The sequence below is a fragment of the Phascolarctos cinereus genome, unplaced genomic scaffold, assembly GCF_003287225.1.
Source record: "Phascolarctos cinereus isolate Bilbo 61053 unplaced genomic scaffold, phaCin_HiC Scaffold_4;HRSCAF=312, whole genome shotgun sequence".
Taxonomy (NCBI): domain Eukaryota; kingdom Metazoa; phylum Chordata; class Mammalia; order Diprotodontia; family Phascolarctidae; genus Phascolarctos; species Phascolarctos cinereus.
This window is the reverse complement of record NW_027555847.1, coordinates 86,460,458-86,478,415: the sequence shown is the minus strand read 5'-3', so window position 1 is coordinate 86,478,415 and position 17,958 is coordinate 86,460,458. Positions and strand designations below refer to the sequence as shown.

The 17,958-nt window shown below is 48.6% G+C and overlaps 1 protein-coding gene across 1 annotated transcript in view; it reads left to right on the top strand.

The window, feature by feature from the left end:
- The first annotated feature begins 8,777 nt into the window (after positions 1-8,777).
- The window catches only part of SLC38A3 (solute carrier family 38 member 3), a 33,275-nt gene continuing 24,094 nt past the window's right edge, over positions 8,778-17,958 (top strand). The window contains exon 1 of the mRNA XM_020999235.2: positions 8,778-8,920. The gene's annotated coding sequence lies outside the window, so the exon portion shown is untranslated. The remainder of the gene's footprint in view (positions 8,921-17,958) is intronic.

The window sequence follows — 17,958 nt, the reverse complement described above, 5'->3', positions numbered from 1 at the left end:
GGGGACGGACAGACTTGTCTAGGATCAATGACTAGTACAGTTTTTGGTATGCTGGTATGCTGGCAAGCTATTCAGTTGGAGATGTTCAACAGACTGTTGCTGAGATAGCATTAGATTTCAAGACACAAACTGGTGCTGGATATACAGATTTAGGAAAAATCTGCCCTGAGATGAGTCAAAACCAGTACAGTGGATGAAATGACTAAGAAATAGCAAAGAGAGCTAAAGAAGGCCAAAACAGAGGCTTGGGGCATCCATCTTTAGGGGGTTGATGCACCAGGGTTATACAATTTTTTTGCATGTTGTCTACGTGAGTTCTTTGAGCCCAGGGAACATGTATTTGCCTATGTCTACCTAGTGCTTGGCACAGTGCTTGACACCTGATCAGAACTTAATAAATGCTTATCGACTGATTGACGGAGGCCAAGAAAGAACAGACAAGTGGGAGAGCCAGGAGAAAGCAGTGTGCTGTGGTAGGAACATCCACAAGAAACAGAGGTTAATGTGCAAATACTGCAGAAAGGTCATGAAGAATATCAACTGAGATTTAGCAATTAAGAGGTTAACCTTTAAGGGGCAGCTAGGTGGTGCAGTGGATAAGCTCCAGCCTTGGAGTCAGGAGGACCTGAGTTCAAATCCAGCCTTGGACATATGGCCCTTATTAGCTGTGTGACCCTGGGCAAGTCATTTAACCCCGATTGCCTCACCAAAAGGCAAAAAAAAAAAGAGGTTAACCTTTAAAAAAGTCAATTCAGTTGAGTGGGAGCACTGAGGGGTGATCAACTAGTAATGAAATAGAGGTAGTACAGACATATGGTTCTTTCTTAGAGTTGAGCAGAAGACATATAGGAGTGTAACACAGTGATGTTTTAACAACGTTACTTCCAACAGCATAATCACAAACATACAAATATACTCCCCAAAACATGGGAGGCATAATCTCCCTCCCCTCCTATACCATCTCAGGCTCTGGGGAGGGGAAGGGGGATAGCTTAGCTCAGTTCCTATACAGACAGCCCCAGTTCCAAACCCAAAAATGTCCCCCCTTGGGCTCAAGTCCTGGGCTCCCGGCTTTTCAGGGCTCCCATACCAGGCTGACTACTGCACCACCCTACCTGAAATCCTGGCTCCCAAGGTCACCACAGGTCAAACTCTGGTCCCCTGAAGATCACCTCCAACATTTGAAACTGATGAAGACAAACAATACAGTACAAGAATAAATACTCCTAGACTGATTTCTTGGAGTTGGGGTGCAAGGGAGGTAAGCAGAGGAAGGATTAGTTCCTCTCCTCTCACTTGGTTCAGTTCATGGTGTCTGTGAACTGCACAGTGGTTAAGGAGTCTTTCAGAAGAGTGTATCTTGGTCTCATCAGTTTTAAAGATGCAGGTAAGCCAGTCAAAAAGGCTACTGTACTTACACGGTAGGAAACTGCCACATCCCCCCTCAGGCTCCCCGTTAGGTAAACTAGGCATGTTCAAAACCCAGGTTCCAGGAGGATCGCTGGAGGGGCCGACAAAGTCAAAAGATGTTATTTTTAAGAATGGGGGATGTGATGCAGTGCGGGGGGAAAACCAAGAGATAAGAAGTTGAAGGTGAGAAAGAAGGTGAAGGAATGATAGATGAAGTCATCTCCTGAAGGTGATGGGGGCAGAAGTGGAATGGTTAGCTTGGTCAAGAAGAAATGCCACCTCACCCTCTGGCACCAGAGTGAAGGAAGAGAGGGCATGTGAAGACATAAAGGGGATTGCAGGTGTGGAGGAGGGGAGATAGGAAGTTCATGACCTTGGCTTCATGGCCTCAATATTCTCAGTGAAGGAGGAGGTAAGATTGTCTGCTAAAAGATGAGATGAGGCTGGGGAAGTTGGGCAGGGGCTTGAGAAAAGGATGTGAAGGTGTTCATCAGAGACGAACAAAAGGATTACTGCACAACAAACATAAATTTGTAGTAAAGCCCATCTGCACAATTTTTATGTCTTTCTCCAACAGCATTCCCTGGCTCAAGAGTAAGATCTGAGGAGGAAGATGGCAGAAGTGACCCAGGTTTGAGAGCAGTCACTGAAAAAGAGGAAATTGAGTCACAGGCTATTAGAACTTGAAGAGGCCTGAGAAGGCATCTAATCCAGCCTGTATCCTAACAGAAGCTCCCTCTACAACATTCCCAATACACGGTCATCTAACCTTTAGTTCAAAACCACTAATGATTGACTACCAGTGATCACTAACTGCTAAGGCCCCTCAATTCATCTAGTTGTTAGGAAGGCTTTGGGGGCAGCTAGGTGGCACAGTGGATAACCCTGGAATCAGGAGGACCTGAATTCAAATCCAGCCTCAGACACTTGACACTTACTAGCTGTGTGACCCTGGGCAAGTCACTTAACCCCATTGCCTAACCCCCCCCCAAAAAAAAGGGAAGACTTTAAAGGTTATAATGAGAAGAGGACTTAGGACAGAGCCTCTCTGTCTCCCTTCATCAAGCTTACCATCCAGCAAGGGTCAGTCCAAGACCCAGTTAGGGCTCTACATCTATTATAGAGCTCAGCATGAGGGTAACTCCTAGGGCAAGGGGGAGGGCTAGCAGCTAAACAGGTCAGTATCCTTTCCCTATAGGGAAGACAGCTTTGCCACTAAGTCTGACAGGGAGTGGAGGTGGCAGTGTGTGCATCCAAGTACCAAAAAAAGCCCTTTTCTGTGCTATGTGAGCTAAAGCTGGGATTTATCTCAGTTCAGCTTGTCTGGGAAGAACTCTTGGATGGAGGATACCTTGGCTGGATATTAACTCACTCCTTCTAATAGTGGGACCACAGGAACTGGGGAATGGGTAGAGATGATGGTGGAGCATGGATACCTGGGCTCTGCTACTTCTAAGTCCTGGGACCAAAGCAATCACTTCACCAAGGGCAAATCATTTTAACTCTCTATTTTCCCGTTTAGGTTGTTATGGACTATTCTCATCATTTGCCAGCTTTGCCAATTTTGTGGATGTAAGGTAAAACCTCAGGGTTGTTTTAATGTGCATTTCTCCTCCTACTATTATTGACTTGGAACATTCCTTCATTCAGTTTTGATGTAATTCTTCTTTTGAGAACTGCTTGTAGCTATCCTTTTATCACGTAACTGTTGGGGAATGGCCTTTCATCTTATATATTTCTGTTTATTGTCTGTATATCTTGAATACCAGACCATTATCTAAGAAATATGATACAACAATTCCCATTCCCCCTTTTGACCTCTTCTCTCTTTATCCTAGGTGCATTAATTTTGTTTGTGCAGAAGTTTTTCAGACCCTGCATGCTTGAAGACTACGTGTTCACAAAAGATTCCTCCCCTTAATCCTTGAAGGTCCCCTTTGACACAATAGGAAATGGCCCCTCTGGCCAATACCATGAGCCCTCATATCTGCTCATAGCTTCTCTTTTCCCAAGACCTTTCAGTTCTTCTGACACCATCAGGAGGAGATCCTCTTTTGAGGTCCAGGCTCTTGTCAATACTCTTAACTTGGTTCCTAATTGAGGGCTCATTTCCATCTACCACAAGTATGGGATGACTTATTCCATTTCCTTATTTGTGGGGAGAGGCCTTCTTAGAATGTATTCAGGAAATTCTCCTTCGTTCTCTGAGACGATCACCTTCCTCAGTGCCAACATATCACTCACCATAGTTGGATCAATCCAAGAAAAGGGAGACCCATGGTGCCAACCCATTTCTTCCAGCCTGGTAGCCCATTTGAAATGCTTCTAAAGCCTAGAGTCTTGGGGTCACCTTTTGGGCCCTGCTGCTTCCAGCCATATGCCTCAGTTAAAGATCACACCATGCTACATCTTTGGGATGTCTTTTCTCCAAAACAAGTGGAAACCAACATTTTTTAAGACAAGTTTTAGTGGGCCCTCCCCAGGCAGAAAGATTTTCCACCTTGGCCATGCCATCAGAGATGATGTACGTCTGTCATCTGAAGGCTAGCCTAACTGATTGCTGAGAGATATATCACTAAGTTGGCTGTGGCAATTCAGGAACACTATTTACCTACAGAGTTCCATCCAGTGCGATGGGTACAAACTGATAAAGACCCAAATCCTTGTTGTTTCCATCCCTGGCTCTTTCCTGATGCCTGTTCTCTAGGTAGTTCACACATCATAGAACCATAAATGTAGAGCTGGAAGGGGCTGCCAAGGCTACCATATACAGCCCCTGCATTTTATGAATGAGGAATTGAGGCCCAGAGAGGATCAAACAGGTCAAAGGTCACAAGGTACTAAGTAGGATCATAGATTTGGAACTGGAAAACACCTTAGAGGCCACTGAGTCTAACCCTCTACCCCATTTTGCTGTTGAGGGAACTGAGGCACAAAAAGTTAAGTGACTTGCTCTTGGTCTCCCAGCTAGTGTCTAAGGCAAGATTTGACCCAGGTCTTCCTAATGTTAAGTCCAGGGTAGTGACTTGAGGCTTTTAATCGATTCTCAGGGGGAAGAACAATGGATAGAGGCTCCCCTTACCCACCCCCCCAACTCCAATACAGTCAAAGTCACAGTGGCCACACCCTCATTATCATCCCAGAAACCCTCCCTTCAGGCTGGGGGAGGGTACAGGGCGTTTTCACCAGGTCCCAGCCAGTCAACTGGAGCCCAACTGTGGTACCTGACCTTTGGCATTTGAAACTGGGAGGCTCTGCAGGTGGTGACCAGGGCACTGTGTGGTGTGCGTTGTGGGAGGTTTGATTTGGCCTGCATCCAGAGGGTTCAACAACAACATCACAGCAGAGGCCAACAACAGCTGCCTCTGCACGGGGCCTTGGGCCTTAGCTCGGCCTCTGCTCTGCCCCCCCCCACCCATTACTGCTCTCTACTATAGCAATATTGGGCCAGAAATTATTCCATCTGCAGGAAGGGTTTCATCATGGACTTCCCTGTCCTGTCCGTGCCTCTGCTCCACCCCCCACCCGACACCCCCATAAATAAGTTCAATGCCTTAAAGACCATCATATCCCGTCTTTTCATTTTTATAGACCAGGGCCCAAAAAGCGGATGGGATTTTCCCAAGTTGCACAGTTTCCGGTCAACTCAGGGAAATCAAACATATGGTATCATCAGTCAGAGGTAGACCAAAATCAGATCTCCCCTATCTCAACCCTCATTTTCCCCCAAGGCAACAGGTCCTAATCAAATAACACCTTCCTAAGCCAATAGAAATCAGCTTTGGATTTCCTGATGTTTGGGATCATATTCTGTCTGGGAGGAGGGGCAAAGTGTTCTCGAGGTACCTTGGTTACAGGAGCACAGAGGAGGAGGAAGCATAGGATCTAAGCCAGAGCCAACACCCACACAGACCCTTAAAACCTTTTAGAAGCTCAGATCTGGAAGGGACCTCAGAGAGCATCTGGGCCAACTTGAAACTAAATGGGATTCTCCATTACAATACCCTTCACAAGTGGTCATCTGGCTTCCACTTGCAGACCTCCAGGGATGAGGAACTCACTTCCTTCCTAGGCAACCCATTTCACTTTGGAGACAGTTCTCATTGTTAGAATACTGTCCCACTTATCTTGAGCTGAAATCAGCCTTGTTGGAACTTCCTGCCTATGGCTCTTAGCTCAGGCCAACGTCACCTCCGCTCCCTAAAAATTACTTTTACATATTTCATATTTCCTTAAGTGAGCATGTGGTTTGCCCCTAGAATGTAAGGTCCTTGAGGAGAACCCTGTTTCCTCTTTGTCTTTTTATCCCCAGTGCTTAGCACACAGTAGGTATGCAATAAGAGCACTTAACTGATGCTTCTCCAGTTAAGTAGAACAAGCCCTCTTCTGTGTACTAATAACTCCCATTTCTATGGTCTTTTAATGTTTCCAAAGCACTTTGCTCACCACCTCCCTATGAGGTAGGTAGTATAAGTATGATTATTTCCATTTGACAGATGAAGAAAAAAGAAGTGAAATGATTTACCAACTAGCAGTCATACAACCAGAAAGTGTTATAGTCTGACCTGGAACCCAGGTCTCCTGATTGCAAATTCACATGCCAGCTGCTTCTTCAAATGTTTGTTATCTTATCCATATTTCAGGACTAAGTTGAGAGTTTTTGTTTTCTGGGAAATAGAAGGGGAGAAAGTACCCAGTTTCCAATGGGCTTTTTCCAGCTAAGAGGGGAGGTTGAGTTAAAAAAAAACCAGTTGCTTAGAATGAGACTTCATTGAAAAAAAATTAAAACCACCTTTCAGATTAGAATTATCCAGGCTCCACCCCTCCTTATATCACACTTTCCCCTTTAACTCTTGACCCAGGTTCCTAGCTATCTCTAAACATTTTATACATTGTGGCCTATCAAACCTTGAGAGCATGGGAGTTAAGAAGGGAGGGAGAAAATGTGGAACTCAAAATTCAAAAGAAAAAAACTAATGTTAAAAATTATTTTTACATGTAACTGGAAAAAAATTAAATAGATTTTTTCAAAAAGAGAATGGGAATTGACAGATATTTCCCTGTCTGAGGCCCAGAGAGGGTAAGAGGCAGTGTGATACAGTGATAAGAACACTATATTTGGAGTGGGAAGAACTGGGACCAAACTCTGGCCCTGCTGATAACTAGTTTTGTAACCTTGGGCAAATCACTTAATCTCTATGAGCCTCAGTTTCCCCATCTGTCAAATGGGGGAGGAGCTACACTTAACTTTCACTAAGGCATCTCAGTTTTAGAAGCTAAGATGGCATGAAATGCCTTTCTTTGCTAAGGTCATGCTGTGAGCCAGTGGAAGAAGGAATTTGGCAAGAGAAGCCAAGAGTCCTTCCTGACTCTTGGCCTCCTAAATCTTCCACAGCTGACGGGGAGCAGATGGTGAGCCTCAGGCTAGAGTGAATGGTGATGGAGACAGAAGAGCCCCAGGGGATGGAAACAGAACAGGAGAAGGTTAATTCAATCAAAGTCCATCTCCTGGCCTCCAAGATGGATGGACTGAGGCTAAGACACCCCAGGGAAAGAGGGAGCTACAGTCATCAAACTAGAGAAGAGAGGGGAGCAAACTGAACATGCCCAACTTCAGGGTGCCCCTAGTCTGAAAGGCAGATATGGTCCCCAAAATGCACCCCGGGCAGCTAGGTGGCGCCATAGTGCATAGAGCGCCGGCCCAGAGTCAGCAAGACTCATCTTCCTGAGTTCAAATCTGGCTTCAGGCCCTTACCAGCCGCGTGAGCCTGGACAAGTCACTTCACCCTGTTTGCCTCAGTTTCCTCATCTGTAAAATGAATGGGAGAAGGAAACAGCAAATCACTCAAGTATTTTTTGCCAAGAGAACCCCAGATGGGGTCACAGAGAGTTGAACACAACTGTAAACAACAAAATGCACCCAGCCTCTGACCTATGGCTATTACAGCATTTTACACTCTTCAAAGAGCTGCCCCACCCATTCTCTCACTGGATCCTCACCACAGCTCTGTGAAGGAGGCAGGACAGATATTGTTCCCTCTTTACAGATGAGGGAAACTGAGGCAATCCAAAGAAGCCAGATGACCCGTCCAAAGTCACAATCCACCTTGCTGCTGCACCCTAAAGACCACCAGATTTTTCCATTTGCCCTACAAACCAACCCTTTTTGTGTTGTCTCTCTCAATTGGAATGTGAACTCTTTGAGATCAAAGACTGTCCGCTTTTCTGTTTATATACTCAGTGCTTGATATATATAGTAAGTGCTTACTAAATCCTTTTTCATTCATTCGTTCATTCATCTAACCAGTGGTGGAGCATTTGCTTTCAGACTCTTCTTCCCCCTGTACCACCCTCCCCCATAACTCCCCACCACAAGTCTCTGAGTGGGTCCTAAATATCTTAAGACAGCAGGGCTGAAGGTGGGATGCAGGTGCTGATAGGGGCATCATGTGCCCAGGGCAAGGGCAGAGTGAGGAGGTGACCTACTTCATGAAGTGAGGCCCACTGGAAAGGCAAAGTGGCACACTGGCAAGAACCCTTGATTCTGATCCGGTTTTTCTACTGTATGCTGTTCACCTGGGGAACCTAGCTCATGCTGCTTTTCTTTGGGCCTCAGTTTCCTTCTCTGCAAAATGATGGAGTTGGATTGGGCGATCTCTAAGATTCACCCTTTATCTGTTCTAATTTCAATCTTAGACATTTAGCTTGATGGGAGCATGGTTTTCTCTTGCTCCTCTTCCAAATTTCTTACTTTTTTTGAGAGAGACAGAGAGAGGGGAGGGGAAGGGAGAGGAGTAAAGGGGAGGAGAGGGGAGGAGAGAGCCCTGGGTGTCCATATAGGAGAAAGGAGAAGAGACCCTGAAAGACAAAGAAAAACTAGAACGGAGAGAAGCAACAAAATTAGGCCTCTTCGGGAAGGTTTTCCAGCAAGAGAATTTGAGGGACCCCATCTATTCCAATTTCCTTATTTTTACGGAGTTGGAGATTGAGTCCCACAGAGGGACAAGTGGTCTCCCAAGGTCACACTTGGAGTTAGGCTGAACCTGGACTGTAACTCAGGTCTCCCAAGACCCATTCCAGGGGCTCCTATTTTCCCTAGGTAAGGCAGGGCTCGGAGATCCCTTGGTATTCTGGGTCATGTCTCTCCCTGGCCCTGTCACATCAGACTGTGAGTTCTTTCTGGGAAGGCCGCTGTTGCTTGGGACAGCTCCTGTTCCAGCAAGTTAACAAGGGCCTCTAGCTTACTCCATTGCCCAGTTTGGGCCCCTGCACCTCCCGCTCTGGACCCTGGCCCCCCTCGTTGGGCCCACCCCCTGGGGCGGAGACAAGCGGGACCGGGGGCGGGGCCGGCCGCCCTTCATCTCAGCTGCCTGACAGCAGTGTGTAGTCTGGAAGCAGAACGGACAGCGCCAGATCACGGAGCGGACCCCGGAGCGAACCCCCGAGCCTCTGGTCCCCAGCAGCCTATAGCTCTTCGCCTGTCCTGCCCGCGTGATCCAGGGAGCCGCAGGTACAGAGCGGGGACGCCCCCACTCCATTTCCCTCTGCCCACTCCCCCCCCCAAGCACAGTGACTTCCAGATAGGGGTGGGCACTTGGAGAAGCTTGGGGGGAGGATCAGGCCAAGTCTGGAGGTTCTGGGGTGGGGGTGGGAGGTGGCGGACATAGGAGAGTAGGGGTAGCTTCTCGGCCGCCCGCCCCGCCCCGCCCCGCCCCCCCCATTTCCCTAAATGCTTAATTCCATTCCTTCAACTTTCGATGTGTCCTCGCCTCCCCCACTCCCAGTCTCTGGGGACTCCAAGGAGGGCCAGCCCCGGCTCCTCCTCCCTAGTCTAAGCGACAGTCCTGACCCCCTGTTGGAGCTCCGGGTCTGGGGAGGCTCGAAAGAAATGAACAGGATAGAAAGGGGCTAGACACGGCTAGAGGCGACAGTATGGGGATCTGCGTCTGTGTGAGTGTGTCTGTGTCCCCGCGTGTCTGAGTGCGTGTGCCTGTGTGGTAGAATGTGTGGCTGTGCGTCTGTGTTCGTCTGTGTAGGAGTGTGTCTATGTTTCCGTATAAGTCTATGAGAGTGTGCAGTGTGTTTGAGTGCCTTGGTGTGAGCACGCCCCCACTGACCAGACAACAGCGCGTTGTCCAGGGGGCTCTAGCTGGACGTGCGGGGAGACGCGTCCCCGTGCCTGGGCAGGAAAAGAAGGAGCTGACTGCCCGACGGGATTGGACAGGAGCCGGGTTTTGGGGGTGCTCCATCGGGCTAGGGCCTGCGCCCAGAGGCCTGCCCAACCGGTGAGGGCGAAAGGCGGAGGGATATATTTATACAGCGTCTGACCCCCGGGGCTTTTTGGGCACACAGTGTGCTTCACGCTAGGCTATTTGCAGAGGGTCTGGTGGCCTGGGTACTGAGCGCACGCGGTCCTGCATGCGCGCAGCGCGCATTCCTCAAACGCCGAGTCTCCCACTTTATCAATGTAACCGACTGTCTGGGAGCATGTGGGGGAGGGGGAGGGGGGAGGGGGTTTGTAGGCGGGGCGATAGATTTGCATGAGTCCGACCCACCTCCCCTTGTATTGGTGGAGAGTACTGCGTGCTTTTGTTTACACCTGGGATCCAGGGGAGCAGGGCCTCCTCTGAGTCACTACCCTCTTGGCCCCTGTACCCCGCAAGCTCTTGGCCTGATCTTAGCTCTGAGACAAGGGAAGGAGGCCCCCATTAAGGGCAGGGAGCGTGCCAAAGGAGCATAAGCCAAGGAGCAGACTCGGGGTAAGGGGGGAGAGGTTTGTTGTGGTGGTAGTAGTAGTAGTAGTAGTAGTTGTTGTTGGGGTTTTTTAAGTGAAGATTTGAAACAGGATCCAAGCAGGGCAAGGGTCAAGTATCCCAAAACCTAGCCTAGCCTTATTTGGTCCTAAAGGCGCAGAGCTGCTTCTGCAACATGTATGCCCTCTGGCTGACTCGCGACCCAGGCCTCTGAACCCCCAATACCACCCTCCCGGTTCTGGGCCTAGGAAAAGACTTCAGGGGTTTTCCCAGATCTGACTCCCTGGCCGTTCCCCCAAGCCTCCCAAACATTGCCGGAATCTACTCCAGGACCCAGGCATTCAGAAACCAAGTTCTGAGTTTGCCCCAAAGATCCGGCACTTGTCTCTGTCCTTTAAGAATTTCCAGGGGCAGCTAGGTGGCGCAGTGGATAGAGCACTGGCCCTGAAGTCAGGAGGACCTGAGTTCAAATGCGGCCTCAGACCAAACGCTTGACACTTACTAGCTGTGTGACCCTGGGCAAGTCACTTAGCCCCAATTGCCTAAAAGCAAAAAATAAAATAAAATAAAAAGAATTTCCAGCCCTGTTACAGGCACAGAGAAGAGGGGCTGCCCTGACAGTCTAACAGAGCCAAAACTCCAGATATCTGCACTTCCATGGAGAAAGTCTTCCTTGATCCCCACACTGTACCCCTAAGAGACCTCCCTCACACCCAAACTTCACGTAGCGCTTTGGTTTGCAGCCCTCTAATGGGCTTAGTATGTAATGGTAGATATATATGTTTTGGTGGTGTTTTATTCCCTTGCTGGGTAGTGAAATTCATCAGTAATAAATCTCGTGCAAACTTTCTATCTCTAGTAGCCATCATTGTGTTCTGTATATAGTAGGTGGTAAATAACTGTTTGGTGAATGAATCAGTGGTGTCTCCCCCCAACTCCCAGATTTGGAATTACTATGAACACTTCTATCCTCTTTCCCCAGAGGTGCCCATTGCTTTCTTACATTCAGTTAGGGTGGAAGTAACTTTGAAGACTAAAAGTTGAGAAATCAATGCTTTGCACATAGCAGATATTTAGTAAATGTTCATTGAATATGATCAGATGAATTAATCATTGATACTGGAACCCCTCCATCCCTCCTCCATTTGCTCAGACCTGTATTTGCCTAAGAAGTAGGGGAAACAGAGGAGGAATAGATCCAGGCCTCCTCCCAGTCTGGGAGAGACAGAGGCCCAGACTGAGGTCCTGGTCTTGGTGAGTTCCCAGGCTGGGGAAGAAAGAGGAGATAGACCTAGGCCCAATCCATGAGGAGTTCTTAATTTGGCTAAGGAGGTCAGCCCCACGTACTGAATAGTGAGAAAACAAGACAAAACTGTGTCTGGTTGAGGGAAAATATGTTCTGCTGTTTTAGCTCAAGAAGAGGACTCAGTATGAAGGCGAGCTGGGCTGGGGTGGGGGTGAAACAGTAGGGGAAGGCTTCCCAGAGGAGGTGACTTTTGAGTGAGGGATTGAAGGCTGGACAGAGTCTTCCAGCTTCCATACCAAGAATCCAGGTCAGGGACAATGAGAGGTGAGGAAAAGCACAGGAGACAGAAGGCAGAGGTGACAACCTCAGGGAAGCTGAGATAAAACTGGAAATTACGTCAGTGTCAGCAGGTGTGAATCATTTGGGGAGCTCAAGGCTTCTCAGCTGTTTTGAATGATACACACTTTGGGGGTAGAAGAGACAAGCATCCAGGGTAGAGGAGGAAAGGAGGCCAAGTAGAAGGGACGGGAGCCCCCCGCTCTACATGGCTTCTACCTGAAGAGGAGCTTGCTGAGGTAGAAATAGCATTGGGTCTGATGTCAGAGATCATGGATCTAGAGGTGAAAGCACCTTTGAGGCCATCTAGTTCAACCTCCTCATTTTACAGATGAGGAAACTGAGGCCCAGAGGGGAATTGACTTGCTTAGGGTCACACAGTGTCCTCGGCAGAGCTAGTATTCAAACCCTGGGCGTTTGGACTCCAAAATCAGAGATTTTCCACACCTTGGAGATCTGGGTTCAGATCCTGAATGTCCTTGCTAGTTGTAAGCCCTTTCCCCCTGAGGGCCTCAGTTTCCTTAACTGTAGAATGAAGGTCAGACTAGATGATCCAGCTGTAGATACATGATTCTTTAATATAATGGACTGCTTCTCGGTCCTGAACCACTGTTCACCTCTCTGTGCTGGGAAACAAAGCTGAGGGCCTGGATGTTGTGGGATACATATACTTACGCTCATTTCCCTGTGCCCTGCTGTGGGTAATCAGTCACTCGATGATATTTGAAGATGCAGGAAAGGGATCCAGCTGTGGAGGAGAAAAGCCACCCCAAAGGGGAATGGCCTGAGTGAGGCTGGGCAGGAGGTCTGCCTTCCTGGAATCGGGGATCTGTGTTTGGGGGTAAAGAAGAATGAAGGGGCTGGGATGGGGCCTCAGGTACCCTTCACAGAGAGGCTCTGAAAGCCAGACCACCGGATCCGGATCCGTAAGGGTGCAACAGAGGAAACCCAGGCCTGTGAGGCAGGTGATTAGGCTCCCGCTTCGGCTTAGCTGCTGACTCACTGTGTGACCTTGAGCAAGTCCCTTTCCTGTCTGAAATAAAAAACCAGATTATAGGGTCCTTTAATGCCCTTCTATTTCTGACATTCTCTGGTCTATATTCTAAGGTCTCGTCCACTTCTAACTTTCTCTGTGTTCTGGGCTTTGGGATGGGAGACAAGAGGAGACAAAGGTTAAGGAACTCCAAACTCACAGAAGTTAGTAGGCATCTTTGGCATTAACTAGGACAACCCATTCTTGAGGAGGAATTCCCTCCACAACATCCTCGACAAATGGTCGACCAGCTGCCAGCACCAGCTTAGGTAAGGCCCAGGACCAGCTCTTTTTTCCCTCTAGCCTGGTTCCCCCAAGCCCCAGGAATCTCTGGGAACTCAGGTTTCACATTTCTGTCCTGCTGTTTGCATATTAATGTCAGATGTCATGGTGATGATGATCTCTGTCAGGCCCCCTCCCCCTAATCTGGGCAGCGTGACTGATTTCTGGTAGCCTACAAAGCAGGAGGAACAGGGCCTATTATCCCCATTTTAAAGTTAGAGAAACTAAGGGCCAGAAAAGGGGCTGGGACCAGAGTGGGAGCTGTGTTCATGTGATTTAGAACTGGAAAAGGCCTGAGAGGTCATTTGGGGCTGTCCCCCTTCGTTTTCTGGAAAAGGGGACTGATGCCCAAAGAGGCTAATCCACTTCCCCAAGGTCAAGGTCATGGAGATGGGAAGTAGCAGGGCTGGGATTCCAAGCCTGGTCTTCATCGAGAAAATGAGAGGGTTGAACTAGATGACCTCTCCTGCCTAAATCTGTGATCCCATTAGCTTCTGACTCAACTGCTGGGTGCTGTTTCCCCTGTGGCCATGTTGCGTCTTGGAGCCCATCCTAGCTCAGGCTGTAATTAGGTGGTTAATTAATGTTGGGTGGTGGGAATACTGCGTAGCCTCTAAGAGGAACCTATGTGAGTCTATCCAGTTGCGGCTGTTTGTTTTTTTCTCTTTGAGCCTGGCTCACTCGTCCTCAGCCCTCTGGCTCATGCTTATCCTGGAAGGCCTCCTTCTTCCCCCCCCCCAACCCGAGGCCTGCCCCCTTCCCTCACAGGCCCCCTTGACCTTTTGCCTTTGTTCCCCGCCCCATCCGGGTCTATGAAGGGGACAAACCCTCCGGGGCACCCCTAGCCCAAGTCCTAGCTTTCTTCTCCGCCAGGCGTCCGGCTGTCCAAATATTTGGCCCACCTCCGGGGGATCCCAGGGTCAAGGGGGTGATTGCCTGAGAACCGGGCTCTCCCAAGGTCTGGGCGCCTGGGTCCCTGGGTCCCTGGCCAGGCATCCCCTCCCTGCAGAAGTGGGGAGGGGGGAGCTGCAGGCATGTGATACCTCATTTCCCCATGGGGCCTAGGCAAAATAACTTCCCCTGTCCCTGTGGGGGTTTTCTGGAGCCCATGCTGTGAGCTCAGATTCTTTTATTCCTAAAGGGGAGGCTTTTGCTGGGCTGTGAGTCTGAACATTTTAATCCCCCTCATCCAAGTCTCTTGATGGTTTCACTTAGGTCTGGGACTATTTCCCCAGCCAGACCTGTGAGATCCGGGCTTTTGTGGAGTGAGGTATTTCAATTAGTCATTCCCATCTTCGAAGCAATCGACCATTTCTAAAGGGCCATCCCATTCGTTATCCCACTTGATCCTCAGCACAGCCTGGAAAGCAGGGCAGGGATTACCTCCTCCTGCTTGCGGTGCAGAGGTTCCACAGGGAGGTACTGAGAGAGCCCAGGCCAGAAGCCAGGGTTCTTGACCTCTGGGGGAATCTTCTGAGATACTCTGCCTCTAAGGTGTGGCTATCAGGGAGAGAAGAGGAAGGACTTTCTGGTCTACCTCTGGGAACAGGCCCTGATGGGGGCAACTGTTGTTTTATGAAGTTTCCTCCAAACCTCCTACTCCCACCAGTTCTGAGCAGATTGAAGGGAGAACATCTGTCCATGGAGGGAGAGGCATCAGGAGATCAGGAGAGCTTATCCTCAAAGCAGAGGAGGGGATTAGAGCCCCCAAGGCACCCAGGGGCCACCCCCTCACCTAGCTGTATTCTCCCCATGAGATCAAAGGATTTAGAGTGGAAGAGACCTTTGAGATCATCTAATCTAATCCCCTCCTTTTATAGATGAGGTAATAGAGGCCCAGATGGGGGAAGGGGCTCACCCAGGGTCACACAGCTAGCAAGTGGCAGAGCTGGGATTCATGCCAGCTCCCAATTCTACTGGCTCCAAATCTCATGCTCTTTCGACCACCCCGTATGTGCTCATTTCCCAGGGAAGGAACATCGGTATTGTTCCCCCTAAGAAGAACTTCCCCTTCCCCGACAGTGACCCTGGTACAGGCCTGGACCAGAAGGAAGAGGGTTAATGTGTGTTTCAGACTGAAAACCCAGGCATCTAAGGGCCCAGTCGCTTAACTCAGGCCACCTCATTGCCTCTCCAGCCCTTCCCGGAAGAAGGCAGAGACAGCAAAGGAGTGAGCGGCCTTGTTAACAATGATGCCAAGGTGCTCAGAGCAGAGATGAGCTCAAGAAACTTCAATAACTCTGTACTACCCACCAGACCAAGTCCAGGCTTCTTATCTTGACTTTGGAGGCTCTTCCGGAGCTAATCCTGACCAGCATCCCATCTTCTACCTCAGCCAGGCTGGTCCTTTTAGGAACACCTTCCTTCCCTTCCCTTCCACTTCTCCAAGGTCTTACTCAAAACCCACCTCCTACGGGAACCTTTCCCAACAGCTAGCATACTAGAGTAGAAAAAGTTGAATTTGGAGGACCTGAGTTCAAATCTCATGCAGATGCATATCACATGGGTGACATTGGATAAGTCACTTTCCCCATAAAATGAGGGGCTTAGACTCTCTGGCCTCTAAAGTCCCTTCCAACTCAAAAGCTATGACCGTACGAACCCCACTCCACAGGGATTGTTCCTGTTCTGACTTAGGGCAAAACTCACTGTGCCTCTCCTAGGGCTGTTAGCACAAATGGCCTAGTATTTCAAGCTCTCTCTTCATGTTCATCTTCAGATCCCCTTGCACGTGGCCCTAGTAGAGTAGGTGTGAAAGGAATGTTTGTTGTTGGTGATCCTGCCTCAGTTTCTTCATCTGCAAAATGAGATTGGACGCCATGACTTCTAAAGTCCCTTTCTGGCTGTAAATCTATGATCCAATGATGCTATTAAGCTTGTCTTCTTCCTCCTGAAAACATCTGGGGCCTTTGTCCTGTCCTCTCTTTCTTTCCCTTTTTCATCTGCTGAATTTTTCCCTGTCCTGTAAGACCCAGTTCAGATGGCAGCTCCTCCAGAAAGCCTTCCTCAATCCTCTGGCCAAAAGTAAGCACAATTGTTCATGCCTTTCAAAGGCTCTCTGATAATCACAGGGTCATAGATCTTGGGACTGGAAGGGACCTGGTAGGCCATCCAGTCCAACTGCCTTATTTTCCACATGAGGAAACCGAGGCACATGCACTGTTGTAAATTATAGTTATGGGTTTATTTGTATTATCGCCCTAACAACGACATCTCACATCATATAGCACTCGAAGGTTTGCAAAGTGCCTTCCCCACAACAACCCAAACTGCAGGTGTCATTATACCCATTTTATAGATGATGAAGGGCAGTTGAGTGGCACAGTGGACAAAGTGCTGGGCCTAGAGTCAGGAAGACTCAACTTCCTGGGTTCAAATCTGGCCTCAGACACTTACTAGCTGTGTGACACTGGGCAAATCACTTAACCCTGTTTGCCTCAGTTTCCTTATCGGTAAAATGAGCTGGAGAAGGAAATGACAAACCACTCCAGTACCTTTGCCAAGAAAACCCCAAATGGGGTCACAAAAATTCGGACACGATTAACAACAATTAAATGAGGAAACAGGCTTGAAGGAGTGATATTGCCATGGCCATAAAACTAGCAAGAATTAAGGCAAGAACTCAAACTCTTTTCACCCTTCTGTCTCTCTCCCCTATTTGAAGTAAGCTTCATAAGGGTAGGAACTATGTCTTTTCTGAACTTTTTACCTCCCTTAGGACAGAGTCCAGTTCTCTGTCCACCATGGATGCTTCAGACATTTGTTGAATGAAGAGCAGAGTTTAGAGAGACTTGATGTCCTGGGGACAAGAGAAGGTGGGACAGAATACGGAAGGGACCTAGGAGCAGGCTTGGAGTTTGAGCAGACATATCTTCCTGCCTCCCAACCCTGGCTTGAGCCTCACCTCCTTCCTGTGTGTCTCCTCCCGTTCCCAGCACAACTTACCTCACATGTTCCTTAAAAAAAAAAAAAAGGCTGTATACAAAAAGACCTTTGGTAGATTAAGGCCTCTCCCCCCATTCCCTGAGAAACCTTTCTCTGAGATGTAGGGTCTTCCTCTCTGGTGGCAGATTTGCTTTTTCCTGATAAGGCAGGGTCTCCCCAGACTCCACCAGGTAAGGAGCCTGTTGCCCTCAAGGAAAACCTGTCCCTGATGGTTCGGGCCTAAAGAGCAGCCTCCAACTTAGGGGCCTGACCTGAGGGCTGATCCCAGAACAGGGCACGGAATAAATGCCTGGACTGAAAAGGTCTGAGAATCCATCTAGAGTGCTAAGAAGAAAGTGTCTGGAGAGCACAGGTGCGTGAACAAACGGCAGTTTGAAGCCTTAGCAAACAGTCTGTTCTCATGTATCTATCTTGTGGATTATCTATGAATGATCTAGGCTGGCTTCCTCCTGCATCCCAGCATGGGTGGCTGTGAGTCAGTGTAAGCTCATAGAAGGTAGACTTGGAAAGGTATCTGGGCCTGTGTGTGTGTGTGTGTGTGTGTGTGTGTGTGTGTGTGTGTGTGTGTGTGTGTAGCTACCATAGATCTTTTTTTTTTTAATTTTTTTTAATTTTTAGGCAATTGGGGTTGAGTGACTTGCCCAGGGTCACACAGCTAGTAAGTGTGTTTGGTTTGAGGCTGGATTTGAACTGAGGTCCTCCTGACTTCAGGGCCAGTGCTCTAACACTGCACCACCTAGCTGCCCCAGCTACCATAGCTCTTAAAAAGACCTAAGGCATCATGTCACCTTCAAGATATTTCACCTGTAGAGGATCCTTTAGCCCAGATAGTCAACACTTAATAAATAACTAATGACTGACTTTGAGGACATCCATTTATATGAATGTATTATCATCCCCTTCAAATTGTTAGTTGATACATTGGTCTATCAATAAAAATCATTTATTTCCCC